This window comes from Anomaloglossus baeobatrachus, chromosome 5, assembly GCF_048569485.1.
Source record: "Anomaloglossus baeobatrachus isolate aAnoBae1 chromosome 5, aAnoBae1.hap1, whole genome shotgun sequence".
Taxonomy (NCBI): domain Eukaryota; kingdom Metazoa; phylum Chordata; class Amphibia; order Anura; family Aromobatidae; genus Anomaloglossus; species Anomaloglossus baeobatrachus.
Window position 1 is genome coordinate 6,184,947 of NC_134357.1, and position 15,403 is coordinate 6,200,349.

Sequence of the window (15,403 nt, forward strand, 5' to 3'; positions counted from 1 at the left end):
CTCACTCCGTCCAGTTTGCCTTCTGGAGAAGTATTTAGGAGACCTTGGTGACTGATATTGAGGTGCAGGTGCTGGAGGTGGTTGTCGATTTGGAGGATGACTCCACGGGATAGATGGGCATGTGGCCCGCAGATGCCCGGGATGCCCACAGCTATAACATCTTCGCTCTTCTACTTTCTCTCCTCGTCGCATTCCAGAAAATGTGGTAGAAACAACTGGAGGCACGTACACACGGGTATCCACATGAGGTGGTGATCTAGGAGGTCGAGGAACATTGGCACTGAAGGACAAGGAACCTCTGGTGTTGGGGTGCTGGTCATTTTTCTCCCTCCACTAGCAGCTTCTTCCACTGAGGCTTGATAGTGAGCACCTCATCAGCTAGAGCAGCAGCTTATTCCACCGTCTCTGGTCTCCTCTCACGCACCCATTCTCTGATTTCCGCAGGGCACCTGGCATAGAACTGCTCTTTCAGGATGACCTGGAGGAAGGTCTCCCAAGTTAAGGCTCCCTCTCCCTCCAGCCAGCGATGGCATACTTGTTTCAGTCTGTGGGCATACATCTTGAAAGACACTTCCCCATCACAGGCTAACGTACGGAACTTAGTCCTATAAGTATCTGGGGTCATGGCATACTGTTCCAGAATGGTCTGTTTTATCTCCCCATACTCACAATTCCACTGAGGGTCCATAGCTCTATAGGCGTCGGCAGCTCCACCCTCCAAAAGGCCCACCAGGTGTCTGACTCGCTCTCTTTCTGGGACTTCCATTAATCGGCACTGATGCTCAAAGTCCTGGAAGAAGCCTTCAATGTCACCTGCAGCTTCATTAAATGGCTTAAAGTCCTTGCGGGACACTCTGGAGAATTCCCTCATAGTTGGTGCTGTGGTTACAGTCTGTCTGGAGCCTCTAGCTGCTTCCACAGCAGATCTCCTCTCCAGCAATGCTGCCCTCTCTTGAGCTCTGCGAATGGCATCACTCTTATCTTCTATGGATGGTGGCCTCATCTCCAAGCAGTCCCATCTCCTCCTCATACCACACAACCCATTGACTTTTTTGGGTATTTACCTCCAGCTCCAGTCTTTCCTCCCCTTGCTGTGGAAATTGTTCCTCGGTGCCATCTTGCAGGCAAGCGTTTTCCAATACCTCAATTAGTTGCTCCTTAGAGAGTCCTTTGTAGCCGACTCCTAATTCACGGGCCTTTGTTTGTAGGTTCACCACAGTCCAGTTCCTGTATCCTGAGGTTCTGATTCCAGATGTTAATGAGCCGTTGTCCTCCATTCTTTCTGCTCTGATCCCGCCGCTGCCAACCAGTTTGTGACGGGGTATGCGGCAGAGCAATAAGGGACGCCAGGCCAAGGAACAATCCAAAGGGCTTTATTGGAACCACAAAAATAAAGCACCAAACATAAATATAGATCCTTAAAGTCTGCAAGGAGTCCACAACAAAACAAAAGATCCAGGGGCACCTCCCGGTATTCCGACGCCAGGGAAAATATGGCAATGGTCCTTATATGAGTTCCTTGAGTCCAACAGGGTGAACAACAAAACGCAATCCCACGTGGCCACTGATCTCCAGTCTGTAACAGTCCATACACAGGCTCTAGGATCCAGACTCAGCTATAGATCCTAGTCCTTCTCCAGCCGAGATCCAACTAACTAACCTAACATGGGTCTCATTGTTCTTCTCTCCTGGGATCAGCCCCTTAGGTGGGCAGAAGAGTCCAACTCCGCCGGTACACTTGATACATGAATGGACTTTAGACTCCTGGCTCTGTTCTGTTTACCAAGTTGTGGATTGGAGAAGTCCCATGCTGAGAAGAACAAACAATCCCCCACCAGTAGTACATACAGGACAGTCAAGGAGAGACAGACTATTACAACATGAGCACAGGTGGGGGAGGGACACTCTGTTACAAGTGCGCAGAGACAGACGCACAGCAGAAGAGTGCACAGAGACAGACGCACAGCAGAAGAGTGCACAGAGACAGACGCACAGCAGAAGAGTGCGCAGAGATAGACGCACACAAAAAGAGTGCGCAGAGACAGACGCACAGCAGAAGAGTGCGCAGAGACAGGCTCACAGCAAAAGAGTGTGTGTTGAACGCCTTGGCCCACAGAGCTGCTCGCGGCACGTCCGCTCTGCTCGGTGTCTGAAGCTGAACTCCTCGATGTAGTTGTGTTGTGTGTTCTGAGCCGCTGCCACCGGCTGGTTCACTGCTTTCACTAGGTCAACCTGCTCTTCCCACTGTGCTCCTGACTCACCCTGGTGGTTGCTTCTCCCTGACCCTGAGTCCCAGTTCCAGTGGATCTGGGGACCCCTAGTGCGGTGGTGTCCTGTAAACCCACTGCTGTAGTGATCTGACCCTGGCCCAATCCCCATTGGGGTGGGCAACCAGTGACTGTATGTTTGTGTAGGTGTAAACCGGCCTTGACCTTCCCTGGACCTAGGATAAGTACTACACCCTAATGGAGGTGCAGTACCCTGTGGCGCTTGAAGCCGCAGGGGCGCCACATGTGCTTTACGTGTTTTCTGTGCTTTGCGTGTCTTCTGTGCTTTGCGTGGCTTGTGTGCTTTGCGTGGCTTCTGTGCTTTGCGTGGCTTCTGTGCTTTACGTTTGTTTATATACTCTTGGTTGTGAGCGGAGTTTGCAGTTTTCAGAAGTTCTCAGCTGATTCAGCGATTGTGACTTTTTAAGAAGTCGCTTTCTTTTAGCGGAACTTACAACTTTTGTGCTAAAAAGTGCAATAATTTAAGAAAAAAAAATGAAGAGAATTTTTTTTTCAACAGAATTCATGACCACGTGCGCCACTTTGATGAATTTGGTGCAAAAATTTACAACGAAAAAACCACAAAAAAGGAAAGTGACTTAAACGAGAACCTTCAGAGAAGTGACGCAGCTGAGACATATGTTATCCATTCCCCGAAAAACGTTCTAGAACGATCTAATCCACAATCCGGATAAGAGAAGACCTAGAGCGCGCCGGGAGATGAGACTCATCGTGAGCGGTCACTGTGGGGACGGATCACTCCTCCTGGAGGAGAGCACGGGACACATACACCTTCATAAGAAGGAGGCCGAGACGTCCGAGGACCAGAACATGAAAGAGAGAACTCCTCCGAGGATAAAGCATCAGACATCTCAGACACAGATCGGGAACTTCTCCGGAGCCGCGGAAAGTTCTGCACAGAAGAAAGAACTTGTAGCATTTATGGGCCGAGCGCTGTGCGAATAATTGGTCCTCACCACAAGAGCGGGGGAAGGGATTAATAAGGAATAATGAATAGCAACATTTGATCACTTCTAGAATCCTGAAACAATTAACAGCCGCCGATACAAAGAAGAGGCGCTTCATCTTCATTACATCTGCCAGAAAGTGAGCTAATCACTGCAGCGGCTGACACCTGCAGAGAACAGCACAAGCACCATGGGGCCGAGCAACGCTCTGCAGATACGAGACGTCCTGCAGCAACCGAGAGGGAATAATCTGCAGAGGACAGAAGTATCACGCAAAAACAGGGCACTGTGCAGTGTATATACAGGAAAATACCGAGGAGAACACCCAGTATACAGGAGAAGTGGTACTGTGCAGTGTATATACAGGATAATACAGATACTGAGGATTACACCCAGTATACAGGACAGGAGAAGTGGTACTGTGCAGTGTATATATACAGGATAATACCGGGGACTACACCCAGTATACAGGAGGAGTGGTACTGTGCAGTGTATATATACAGGATAATACCGGGGACTACACCCAGTATACAGGAGAAGTGGTACTGTGCAGTGTATATACAGGAAAATACCGAGGAGAACACCCAGTATACAGGAGAAGTGGTACTGTGCAGTGTATATATACAGGATAATACCGAGGAGAACACCCAGTATACAGGAGAAGTGGTACTGTGCAGTGTACATACAGGATAATACCGAGGAGAACACCCAGTATACAGGAGAAGTGGTACTGTGCAGTGTATATACAGGAAAATACCGGGGACTACACCCAGTATACAGGAGAAGTGGTACTGTGCAGTGTATATACAGGATAATACCGAGAACACCCAGTATACAGGAGAAGTGGTACTGTGCAGTGTATATACAGGATAATACCGGGGACTACACCCAGTATACAGGAGAAGTGGTACTGTGCAGTGTATATATACAGGATAATACCGGGGACTACACCCAGTATACAGGAGAAGTGGTACTGTGCAGTGCATATATACAGGATAATACCGAGGAGAACACCCAGTATACAGGACAGGAGAAGTGGTACTGTGCAGTGTATATACAGGATAATACCGGGGACTACACCCAGTATACAGGAGAAGTGGTACTGTGCAGTGTATATATACAGGATAATACCGAGGAGAACACCCAGTATACAGGAGAAGTGGTACTGTGCAGTGTATATACAGGAAAATACCGGGGACTACACCCAGTATACAGGAGAAGTGGTACTGTGCAGTGTATATATACAGGATAATACCGGGGACTACACCCAGTATACAGGAGAAGTGGTACTGTGCAGTGTATATATACAGGATAATACCGGGGACTACACCCAGTATACAGGAGAAGTGGTACTGTGCAGTGTATATATACAGGATAATACCGGGGACTACACCCAGTATACAGGAGAAGTGGTACTGTGCAGTGTATATACAGGATAATACCAGGGACTACACCCAGTATACAGGAGAAGTGGTACTGTGCAGTGTATATACAGGAAAATACCAGGGACTACACCCAGTATACAGGAGAAGTGGTACTGTGCAGTGTATATACAGGATAATACCGGGAACTACACCCAGTATACAGGAGAAGTGGTACTGTGCAGTGTATATACAGGATAATACCAGGGACTACACCCAGTATACAGGAGAAGTGGTACTGTGCAGTGTATATACAGGAAAATACCAGGGACTACACCCAGTATACAGGAGAAGTGGTACTGTGCAGTGTATATACAGGAAAATACCGAGGACTACACCCAGTATACAGGAGAAGTGGTACTGTGCAGTGTATATACAGGATAATACCGGGGACTACACCCAGTATACAGGAGAAGTGGTACTGTGCAGTGTATATATACAGGAAAATACCGGGGACTACACCCAGTATACAGGAGAAGTGGTACTGTGCAGTGTATATATACAGGATAATACCGGGGACTACACCCAGTATACAGGAGAAGTGGTACTGTGCAGTGTATATACAGGATAATACCAGGGACTACACCCAGTATACAGGAGAAGTGGTACTGTGCAGTGTATATACAGGAAAATACCAGGGACTACACCCAGTATACAGGAGAAGTGGTACTGTGCAGTGTATATACAGGATAATACCGGGAACTACACCCAGTATACAGGAGAAGTGGTACTGTGCAGTGTATATACAGGATAATACCAGGGACTACACCCAGTATACAGGAGAAGTGGTACTGTGCAGTGTATATACAGGAAAATACCAGGGACTACACCCAGTATACAGGAGAAGTGGTACTGTGCAGTGTATATACAGGAAAATACCGAGGACTACACCCAGTATACAGGAGAAGTGGTACTGTGCAGTGTATATACAGGATAATACCGGGGACTACACCCAGTATACAGGAGAAGTGGTACTGTGCAGTGTATATACAGGAAAATACAGGGAACTACACCCAGTATACAGGAGAAGTGGTACTGTGCAGTGTATATACAGGATAATACCGAGGAGAACACCCAGTATACAGGAGAAGTGGTACTGTGCAGTGTATATACAGGATAATACCGGGGACTACACCCAGTATACAGGAGAAGTGGTACTGTGCAGTGTACATACAGGATAATACCGAGGAGAACACCCAGTATACAGGACAGGAGAAGTGGTACTGTGCAGTGTATATATACAGAATAATACAGATACTGAGGATTACACCCAGTATACAGGACAGGAGAAGTGGTACTGTGCAGTGTATATATACAGAATAATACAGATACTGAAAATTACACCCAGTATACAGGACAGGAGAAGTGGTACTGTGCAGTGTATATATACAGAATAATACAGATACTGAGGATTACACCCAGTATACAGGACATGAGAAGTGGTACTGTGCAGTGTATATATACAGAATAATACAGATACTGAGGATTACACCCTGTATACAGGACAGGAGAAGTGGTACTGTGCAGTGTGTATATACAGAATAATACAGGTACTGAGGATTACACCCAGTATAAAGGACAGGAGAAGTGGTACTGTGCAGTGTGTATATACAGAATAATACAGATACTGAGGATTACACCCAGTATACAGGACAGGAGAAGTGGTACTGTGCAGTGTATATATACAGGATAATACAGATACTGAGGATTACACCCAGTATACAGGACAGGAGAAGTGGTACTGTGCAGTGTATATATACAGAATAATACAGGTACTGAGGATTACACCCAGTATACAGGACAGGAGAAGGGGTACTGTGCAGTGTGTATATACAGAATAATACAGGTACTGAGGATTACACCCAGTATACAGGACAGGAGAAGTGGTACTGTGCAGTGTATATACAGGATAATACCGGGGACTACACCCAGTATACAGGAGAAGTGGTACTGTGCAGTGTATATACAGGATAATACCGAGGATTACACCCAGTATACAGGAGAAGTGGTACTGTGCAGTGTATATATACAGAATAATACAGATACTGAGGATTACACCCAGTATACAGGACAGGAGAAGTGGTACTGTGCAGTGTATATATACAGAATAATACAGATACTGAGGATTACACCCAGTATACAGGACAGGAGAAGTGGTACTGTGCAGTGTATATATACAGAATAATACAGATACTGAGGATTACACCCAGTATACAGGACAGGAGAAGTGGTACTGTGCAGTGTATATATACAGAATAATACAGATACTGAAAATTACACCCAGTATACAGGACAGGAGAAGTGGTACTGTGCAGTGTATATATTCAAAATAATACAGATACTGAGGATTACACCCAGTATACAGGACATGAGAAGTGGTACTGTGCAGTGTGTATATACAGAATAATACAGGTACTGAGGATTACACCCAGTATACAGGACAGGAGAAGTGGTACTGTGCAGTGTATATATACAGAATAATACAGATACTGAGGATTACAGCCAGTATACAGGACAGGAGAAGTGGTACTGTGCAGTGTATATATACAGAATAATACAAGTACTGAGGATTACACCCAGTATACAGGGCAGGAGAAGTGGTACTGTGCAGTGTATATATACAGAATAATACACATACTGAGGATTACACCCAGTATACAGGGCAGGAGAAGTGGTACTGTGCAGTGTATATATACAGAATAATACAGATACTGAGGATTACACCCAGTATACAGGGCAGGAGAAGTGGTACTGTGCAGTGTATATATACAGGATAATACAGGTACTGAGGATTACACCCAGTATACAGGACAGGACAAGTGGTACTGTGCAGTGTATATATACAGGATAATACACATACTGAGGATTACACCCAGTATACAGGGCAGGAGAAGTGGTACTGTGCAGTGTATATATACAGGATAATACAGGTACTGAGGATTACACCCAGTATACAGGACAGGAGAAGTGGTACTGTGCAGTGTATCTATACAGGATAATACAGGTACTGAGGATTACACCCAGTATACAGGATAGGAGAAGTGGTACTGTGCAGTGTATATATACAGAATAATACAGATACTGAGGATTACACCCAGTATACAGGACAGGAGAAGTGGTACTGTGCAGTGTATATATACAGGAGCGGTGGTACTGTGCAGTGTATATATACAGGAGAGGTGGTACTGTGCAGTGTATATATACAGGATTTTTGGTACTGTTCAGTGTATATATACAGGAGCAGTGGTACTGTGCAGTGTATATATACAAGAGCGGTGGTACTGTGCAGTGTATATATACAGGAGCGGTGGTACTGTGCAGTGTATATATACAGGAGCAGTGGTACTGTGCAGTGTATATATACAGGAGAGGTGGTACTGTGCAGTGTATATATACAGGATTTTTGGTACTGTTCAGTGTATATATACAGGAGCAGTGGTACTGTGCAATGCATATATACAGGAGCAGTGGTACTGTGCAGTGTATATATACAGGAGCGGTGGTACTGTGCAGTGTATATATACAGGAGCAGTGGTACTGTGCAGTGTATATATACAGGAGCGGAGGTACTGTGCAGTGTATATATACAGGAGCGGTGGTACTGTGCAGTGTATATATACAGGAGCGGAGGTACTGTGCAGTGTATATATACAGGAGCGGTGGTACTGTGCAGTGTATATATACAGGAGCGGTGGTACTGTGCAGTGTATATATACAGGAGCGGTGGTACTGTGCAGTGTATATATACAGGAGCGGTGGTACTGTGCAGTGTATATATACAGGAGCGGTGGTACTGTGCAGTGTATATATACAGGAGCGGTGGTACTGTGCAGTGTATATATACAGGAGCGGTGGTACTGTGCAGTGTATATATACAGGAGCGGTGGTACTGTGCAGTGTATATATACAGGAGCGGTGGTACTGTGCAGTGTATATATACAGGAGCTGTGGTACTGTGCAGTGTATATATACAGGAGCGGTGGTACTGTGCAGTGTATATATACAGGAGCGGTGGTACTGTGCAGTGTATATATACAGGAGCGGTGGTACTGTGCAGGGTATATATACAGGATTGGTGGTACTGTGCAGTGTATGTATCCAGGAGCGGTGGTACTGTGCAGTGTATATATACAGGAGCGGTGGTACTGTGCAGTGTATATATACAGGAGCGGTGGTACTGTGCAGTGTATATATACAGGAGCGGTGGTACTGTGCAGTGTATATATACAGGAGCGGTGGTACTGTGCAGTGTATATATACAGGAGCGGTGGTACTGTGCAGTGTATATATACAGGAGCGGTGGTACTGTGCAGTGTATATATACAGGAGCGGTGGTACTGTGCAGTGTATATATACAGGAGCGGTGGTACTGTGCAGTGTATATATACAGGAGCGGTGGTACTGTGCAGTGTATATATACAGGAGCGGTGGTACTGTGCAGTGTATATATACAGGAGCGGTGGTACTGTGCAGTGTATATATACAGGAGCGGTGGTACTGTGCAGTGTATATATACCGGAGCGGTGGTACTGTGCAGTGTATATATACAGGAGCGGTGGTACTGTGCAGTGTATATATACAGGAGCGGTGGTACTGTGCAGTGTATATATACAGGAGCGGTGGTACTGTGCAGTGTATATATACAGGAGCGGTGGTACTGTGCAGTGTATATATACAGGAGCGGTGGTACTGTGCAGTGTATATATACAGGAGCGGTGGTACTGTGCAGTGTATATATACAGGAGCGGTGGTACTGTGCAGTGTATATATACAGGAGCGGTGGTACTGTGCAGTGTATATATACCGGAGCGGTGGTACTGTGCAGTGTATATATACAGGAGCGGTGGTACTGTGCAGTGTATATATACAGGAGCGGTGGTACTGTGCAGTGTATATATACAGGAGCGGTGGTACTGTGCAGTGTATATATACAGGAGCGGTGGTACTGTGCAGTGTATATATACAGGAGCGGTGGTACTGTGCAGTGTATATATACAGGAGCGGTGGTACTGTGCAGTGTATATATACAGGAGCGGTGGTACTGTGCAGTGTATATATACAGGAGCGGTGGTACTGTGCAGTGTATATATACAGGAGCGGTGGTACTGTGCAGTGTATATATACAGGAGCGGTGGTACTGTGCAGTGTATATATACAGGAGCGGTGGTACTGTGCAGTGTATATATACAGGAGCGGTGGTACTGTGCAGTGTATATATACAGGAGCGGTGGTACTGTGCAGTGTATATATACAGGAGCGGTGGTACTGTGCAGTGTATATATACAGGAGCGGTGGTACTGTGCAGTGTATATATACAGGAGCGGTGGTACTGTGCAGTGTATATATACAGGAGCGGTGGTACTGTGCAGTGTATATATACCGGAGCGGTGGTACTGTGCAGTGTATATATACAGGAGCGGTGGTACTGTGCAGTGTATATATACAGGAGCGGTGGTACTGTGCAGTGTATATATACAGGAGTGGTGGTACTGTGCAGTGTATATATACAGGAGCGGTGGTACTGTGCAGTGTTTATATACAGGAGCGGTGGTACTGTGCAGTGTGTATATACAGGAGCGGTGGTACTGTGCAGTGTGTATATACAGGAGCGGTGGTACTGTGCAGTGGTATGGATTTAGCACTGGTGGGTAATTAGTAGGATTAGTCGCGGGCAGTATCGTGTCGTCAGAGTGCGGCTGTTCCTGTAATTACGCGCTGGTTATTGATCGGTCGTTAGACGCGATCAATCATGAATCCTATTTACATGATCACATATCTGCAGCCCCCTGATTCGCTGGTGATAACGCTGATTACACATGTTTTGGGGCCGCCGCAGACAAAATCTAAGATATATTGTGATTAAAATTATAATAACATCTCCGCTTGATGTCAATGGCAGAAGACAGGTTAACCCCTCTCATACCGCAGCTCTCTGATCAGGAGACCAACAAGGTGCAAATAGTGGTGACCTGATGGCTGTGAATGAGAGCGTGGAAAATTACCCCTGTACTGTGACATCACTGTGTGCATTATCCCTGTACTGTGACATCACTGTGTGTATTATCCCTGTACTGTGACATCACTGTGTGTATTAGCCCTGTACTGTGACATCACTGTGTGTATTATCCCTGTACTGTGACATCACTGTGTGTATTATCCCTGTACTGTGACATCACTGTGTGTATTATCCCTGTACTGTGACATCACTGTGTGTATTATCCCTGTACTGTGACATCACTGTGTGTATTATCCCTGTACTGTGACATCACTGTGTGTATTATCCCTGTACTGTGACATCACTGTGTGTATTACCCCTGTACTGTGACATCACTGTGTGCATTATCCTTGTACTGTGACATCACTGTGTGCATTATCCCTGTACTGTGACATCACTGTGTGCATTATCCCTGTACTGTGACATCACTGTGTGTATTATCCCTGTACTGTGACATCACTGTGTGTATTACCCCTGTACTGTGACATCACTGTGTGCATTATCCCTGTACTGTGACATCACTGTGTGCATTATCCCTGTACTGTGACATCACTGTGTGTATTATCCCTGTACTGTGACATCACTGTGTGCATTATCCCTGTACTGTGACATCACTGTGTGCATTACCCCTGTACTGTGACATCACTGTGTGTATTATCCCTGTACTGTGACATCACTGTGTGCATTACCCCTGTACTGTGACATCACTGTGTGCATTATCCCTGTACTGTGACATCACTGTGTGCATTATCCCTGTACTGTGACATCACTGTGTGCATTACCCCTGTACTGTGACATCACTGTGTGTATTATCCCTGTATGGTGACATCACTGTGTGCATTATCCCTGTGCTGTGACATCACTGTGTGCATTACCCCTGTACTGTGACATCACTGTGCGTATTATCCCTGTACTGTGACATCACTGGGTGCATTATCCCTGTACTGTGACATCACTGTGTGTATTATCCCTGTACTGTGACATCACTGTGTGTATTATCCCTGTACTGTGACATCGCTGTGTGTATTATCCCTGTACTGTGACATCACTGTGTGCATTATCCCTGTACTGTGACATCACTGTGTGTATTATCCCTGTACTGTGACATCACTGTGTGTATTATCCCTGTACTGTGACATCGCTGTGTGTATTATCCCTGTACTGTGACATCACTGTGTGCATTATCCCTGTACTGTGACATCACTGTGTGTATTATCCCTGTACTGTGACATCACTGTGTGTATTATCCCTGTACTGTGACATCACTGTGTGTATTATCCCTGTACTGTGACATCACTGTGTGTATTATCCCTGTACTGTGACATCACTGTGTGCATTATCCCTGTACTGTGACATCACTGTGTGTATTATCCTGTACTGTGACATCGCTGTGTGCATTATCCCTGTACTGTGACATCACTGTGTGTATTACCCCTGTACTGTGACATCACTGTGTGTATTATCCCTGTACTGTGACATCACTGTGTGCATTATCCCTGTACTGTGACATCGCTGTGTGCATTATCCCTGTACTGTGACATCACTGTGTGTATTATCCCTGTACTGTGACATCACTGTGTGCATTATCCCTGTACTGTGACATCACTGTGTGTATTATCCCTGTACTGTGACATCACTGTGTGTATTATCCCTGTACTGTGACATCACTGTGTGCATTATCCCTGTACTGTGACATCACTGTGTGCATTATCCCTGTACTGTGACATCACTGTGTGCATTATCCCTGTACTGTGCCATCACTGTGTGTATTATCCCTGTACTGTGACATCACTGTGTGCATTATCCCTGTACTGTAACATCACTGTGTGCATTATCCCTGTACTGTGACATCACTGTGTGTATTATCCCTATACTGTGACATCACTGTGTGTATTATTCCTGTACTGTGACATCACTGTGTGTATTATCCCTCTACTGTGACATCACTGTGTGCATTATCCCTGTACTGTGACATCACTGTGTGTATTATCCCTGTACTGTGACATCACTGTGTGCATTATCCCTGTACTGTGACATCACTGTGTGCATTATCCCTGTACTGTGACATCACTGTGTGTATTATCCCTGTACTGTGACATCACTGTGTGTATTATCCCTGTACTGTGACATCACTGTGTGTATTATCCCTGTACTGTGACATCACTGTGTGTATTATCCCTGTACTGTGACATCACTGTGTGTATTATCCCTGTACTGTGACATCACTGTGTGTATTATCCCTGTACTGTGACATCACTGTGTGTATTATGCCTGTACTGTGACATCACTGTGTGCATTATTCCTGTACTGTGACATCACTGTGTGTATTACCCCTGTACTGTGACATCACTGTGTGCATTATCCCTGTACTGTGACATCACTGTGTGTATTATCCCTGTACTGTGACATCACTGTGTGCATTATCCCTGTACTGTGACATCACTGTGTGTATTATCCCTGTACTGTGACATCACTGTGTGCATTATCCCTGTACTGTGACATCACTGTGTGTATTATCCCTGTACTGTGACAATCACTGTGTGCATTATCCCTGTACTGTGACATCACTGTGTGCATTATCCCTGTACTGTGACATCACTGTGTGTATTATCCCTGTACTGTGACATCACTGTGTGTATTATCCCTGTATTGTGACATCACTGTGTGCATTATCCCTGTACTGTGACATCGCTGTGTGTATTATCCCTGTACTGTGACATCGCTGTGTGTATTATCCCTGTACTGTTACATCGCTGTGTGTATTATCCCTGTACTGTGACATCACTGTGTGTATTATCCCTGTACTGTGACATCACTGTGTGTATTATCCCTGTACTGTGACATCACTGTGTGTATTATCCCTGTACTGTGACATCACTGTGTGTATTATCCCTGTACTGTGACATCACTGTGTGTATTATCCCTGTACTGTGACATCACTGTGTGTATTATCCCTGTACTGTGACATCGCTGTGTGCGTTATCCCTGTACTGTGACATCGCTGTGTGCGTTATCCCTGTACTGTGACATCACTGTGTGCATTATCCCTGTACTGTGACATCACTGTGTGCGTTATCCCTGTACTGTGACATCACTGTGTGTATTATCCCTGTTCTGTGACATCGCTGTGTGCATTATCCCTGTACTGTGACATCACTGTGTGTATTATCCCTGTACTGTGACATCGCTGTGTGCATTATCCCTGTACTGTGACATCGCTGTGTGCATTATCCCTGTACTGTGACATCGCTGTGTGTATTATCCCTGTACTGTGACATCACTGTGTGCATTATCCCTGTACTGTGACATCACTGTGTGTATTATCCCTGTGCTGTGACATCACTGTGTGTATTATCCCTGTACTGTGACATCGCTGTGTGCATTATCCCTGTACTGTGACATCGCTGTGTGTATTATCCCTGTACTGTGACATCACTGTGTGTATTATCCCTGTACTGTGACATCACTGTGTGCGTTATCCCTGTACTGTGACATCACTGTGTGCATTATCCCTGTACTGTGACATCACTGTGTGCATTATCCCTGTACTGTGACATCACTGTGTGTATTATCCCTGTACTGTGACATCGCTGTGTGTATTATCCCTGTACTGTGACATCGCTGTGTGCATTATCCCTGTACTGTGACATCACTGTGTGCGTTATCCCTGTACTGTGACATCACTGTGTGTATTATCCCTGTACTGTGACATCGCTGTGTGTATTATCCCTGTACTGTGACATCACTGTGTGTATTATCCCTGTACTGTGACATCACTGTGTGCATTATCCCTGTACTGTGACATCGCTGTGTGTATTATCCCTGTACTGTGACATCGCTGTGTGCATTATCCCTGTACTGTGACATCACTGTGTGCATTATCCCTGTACTGTGACATCGCTGTGTGTATTATCCCTGTACTGTAACATCACTGTGTGTATTACCCCTGTACTGTGACATCACTGTGTGTATTATCCCTGTACTGTGACATCACTGTGTGCATTATCCCTGTACTGTGACATCACTGTGTGTATTATCCCTGTACTGTGACATCACTGTGTGTATTATCCCTGTACTGTAACATCACTGTGTGTATTACCCCTGTACTGTGACATCACTGTGTGTATTATCCCTGTACTGTGACATCACTGTGTGCATTATCCCTGTATTGTGACATCACTGTGTGTATTATCCCTGTACTGTGACATCACTGTGTGCATTATCCCTGTACTGTGACATCACTGTGTGTATTATCCCTGTACTGTGACATCACTGTGTGTATTATCCCTGTACTGTGACATCACTGTGTGCATTATCCCTGTACTGTGACATCAGTGTGTGCATTATCCCTGTACTGTGACATCACTGTGTGCATTATCCCTGTACTGTGACATCACTGTGTGCATTATCCCTGTACTGTGACATCACTGTGTGTATTATCCCTGTACTGTGACATCACTGTGTTTATTATCCCTGTACTGTGACATCACTGTGTGTATTATCCCTGTACTGTGACATCACTGTGTGCATTATCCCTGTACTGTGACATCACTGTGTGTATTATCCCTGTACTGTGACATCACTGTGTGCATTATCCCTGTACTGTGACATCACTGTGTGTATTATCCCTGTACTGTGACATCGCTGTGTGTATTATCCCTGTACTGTGACATCCCTGTGTGTATTATCCCTGTACTGTGACATCACTGTGTGTATTATCCCTGTACTGTGACATCACTGTGTGTATTATCC

At 45.4% G+C, this 15,403-nt stretch overlaps 1 protein-coding gene across 29 annotated transcripts in view; it reads right to left on the minus strand.

The window, feature by feature from the left end:
- ATRNL1 (attractin like 1) overlaps window positions 1–15,403 on the minus strand; it is a 721,691-nt gene that overhangs the window by 161,766 nt on the left and 544,522 nt on the right. The gene's annotated exons all lie outside the window — the stretch shown is intronic.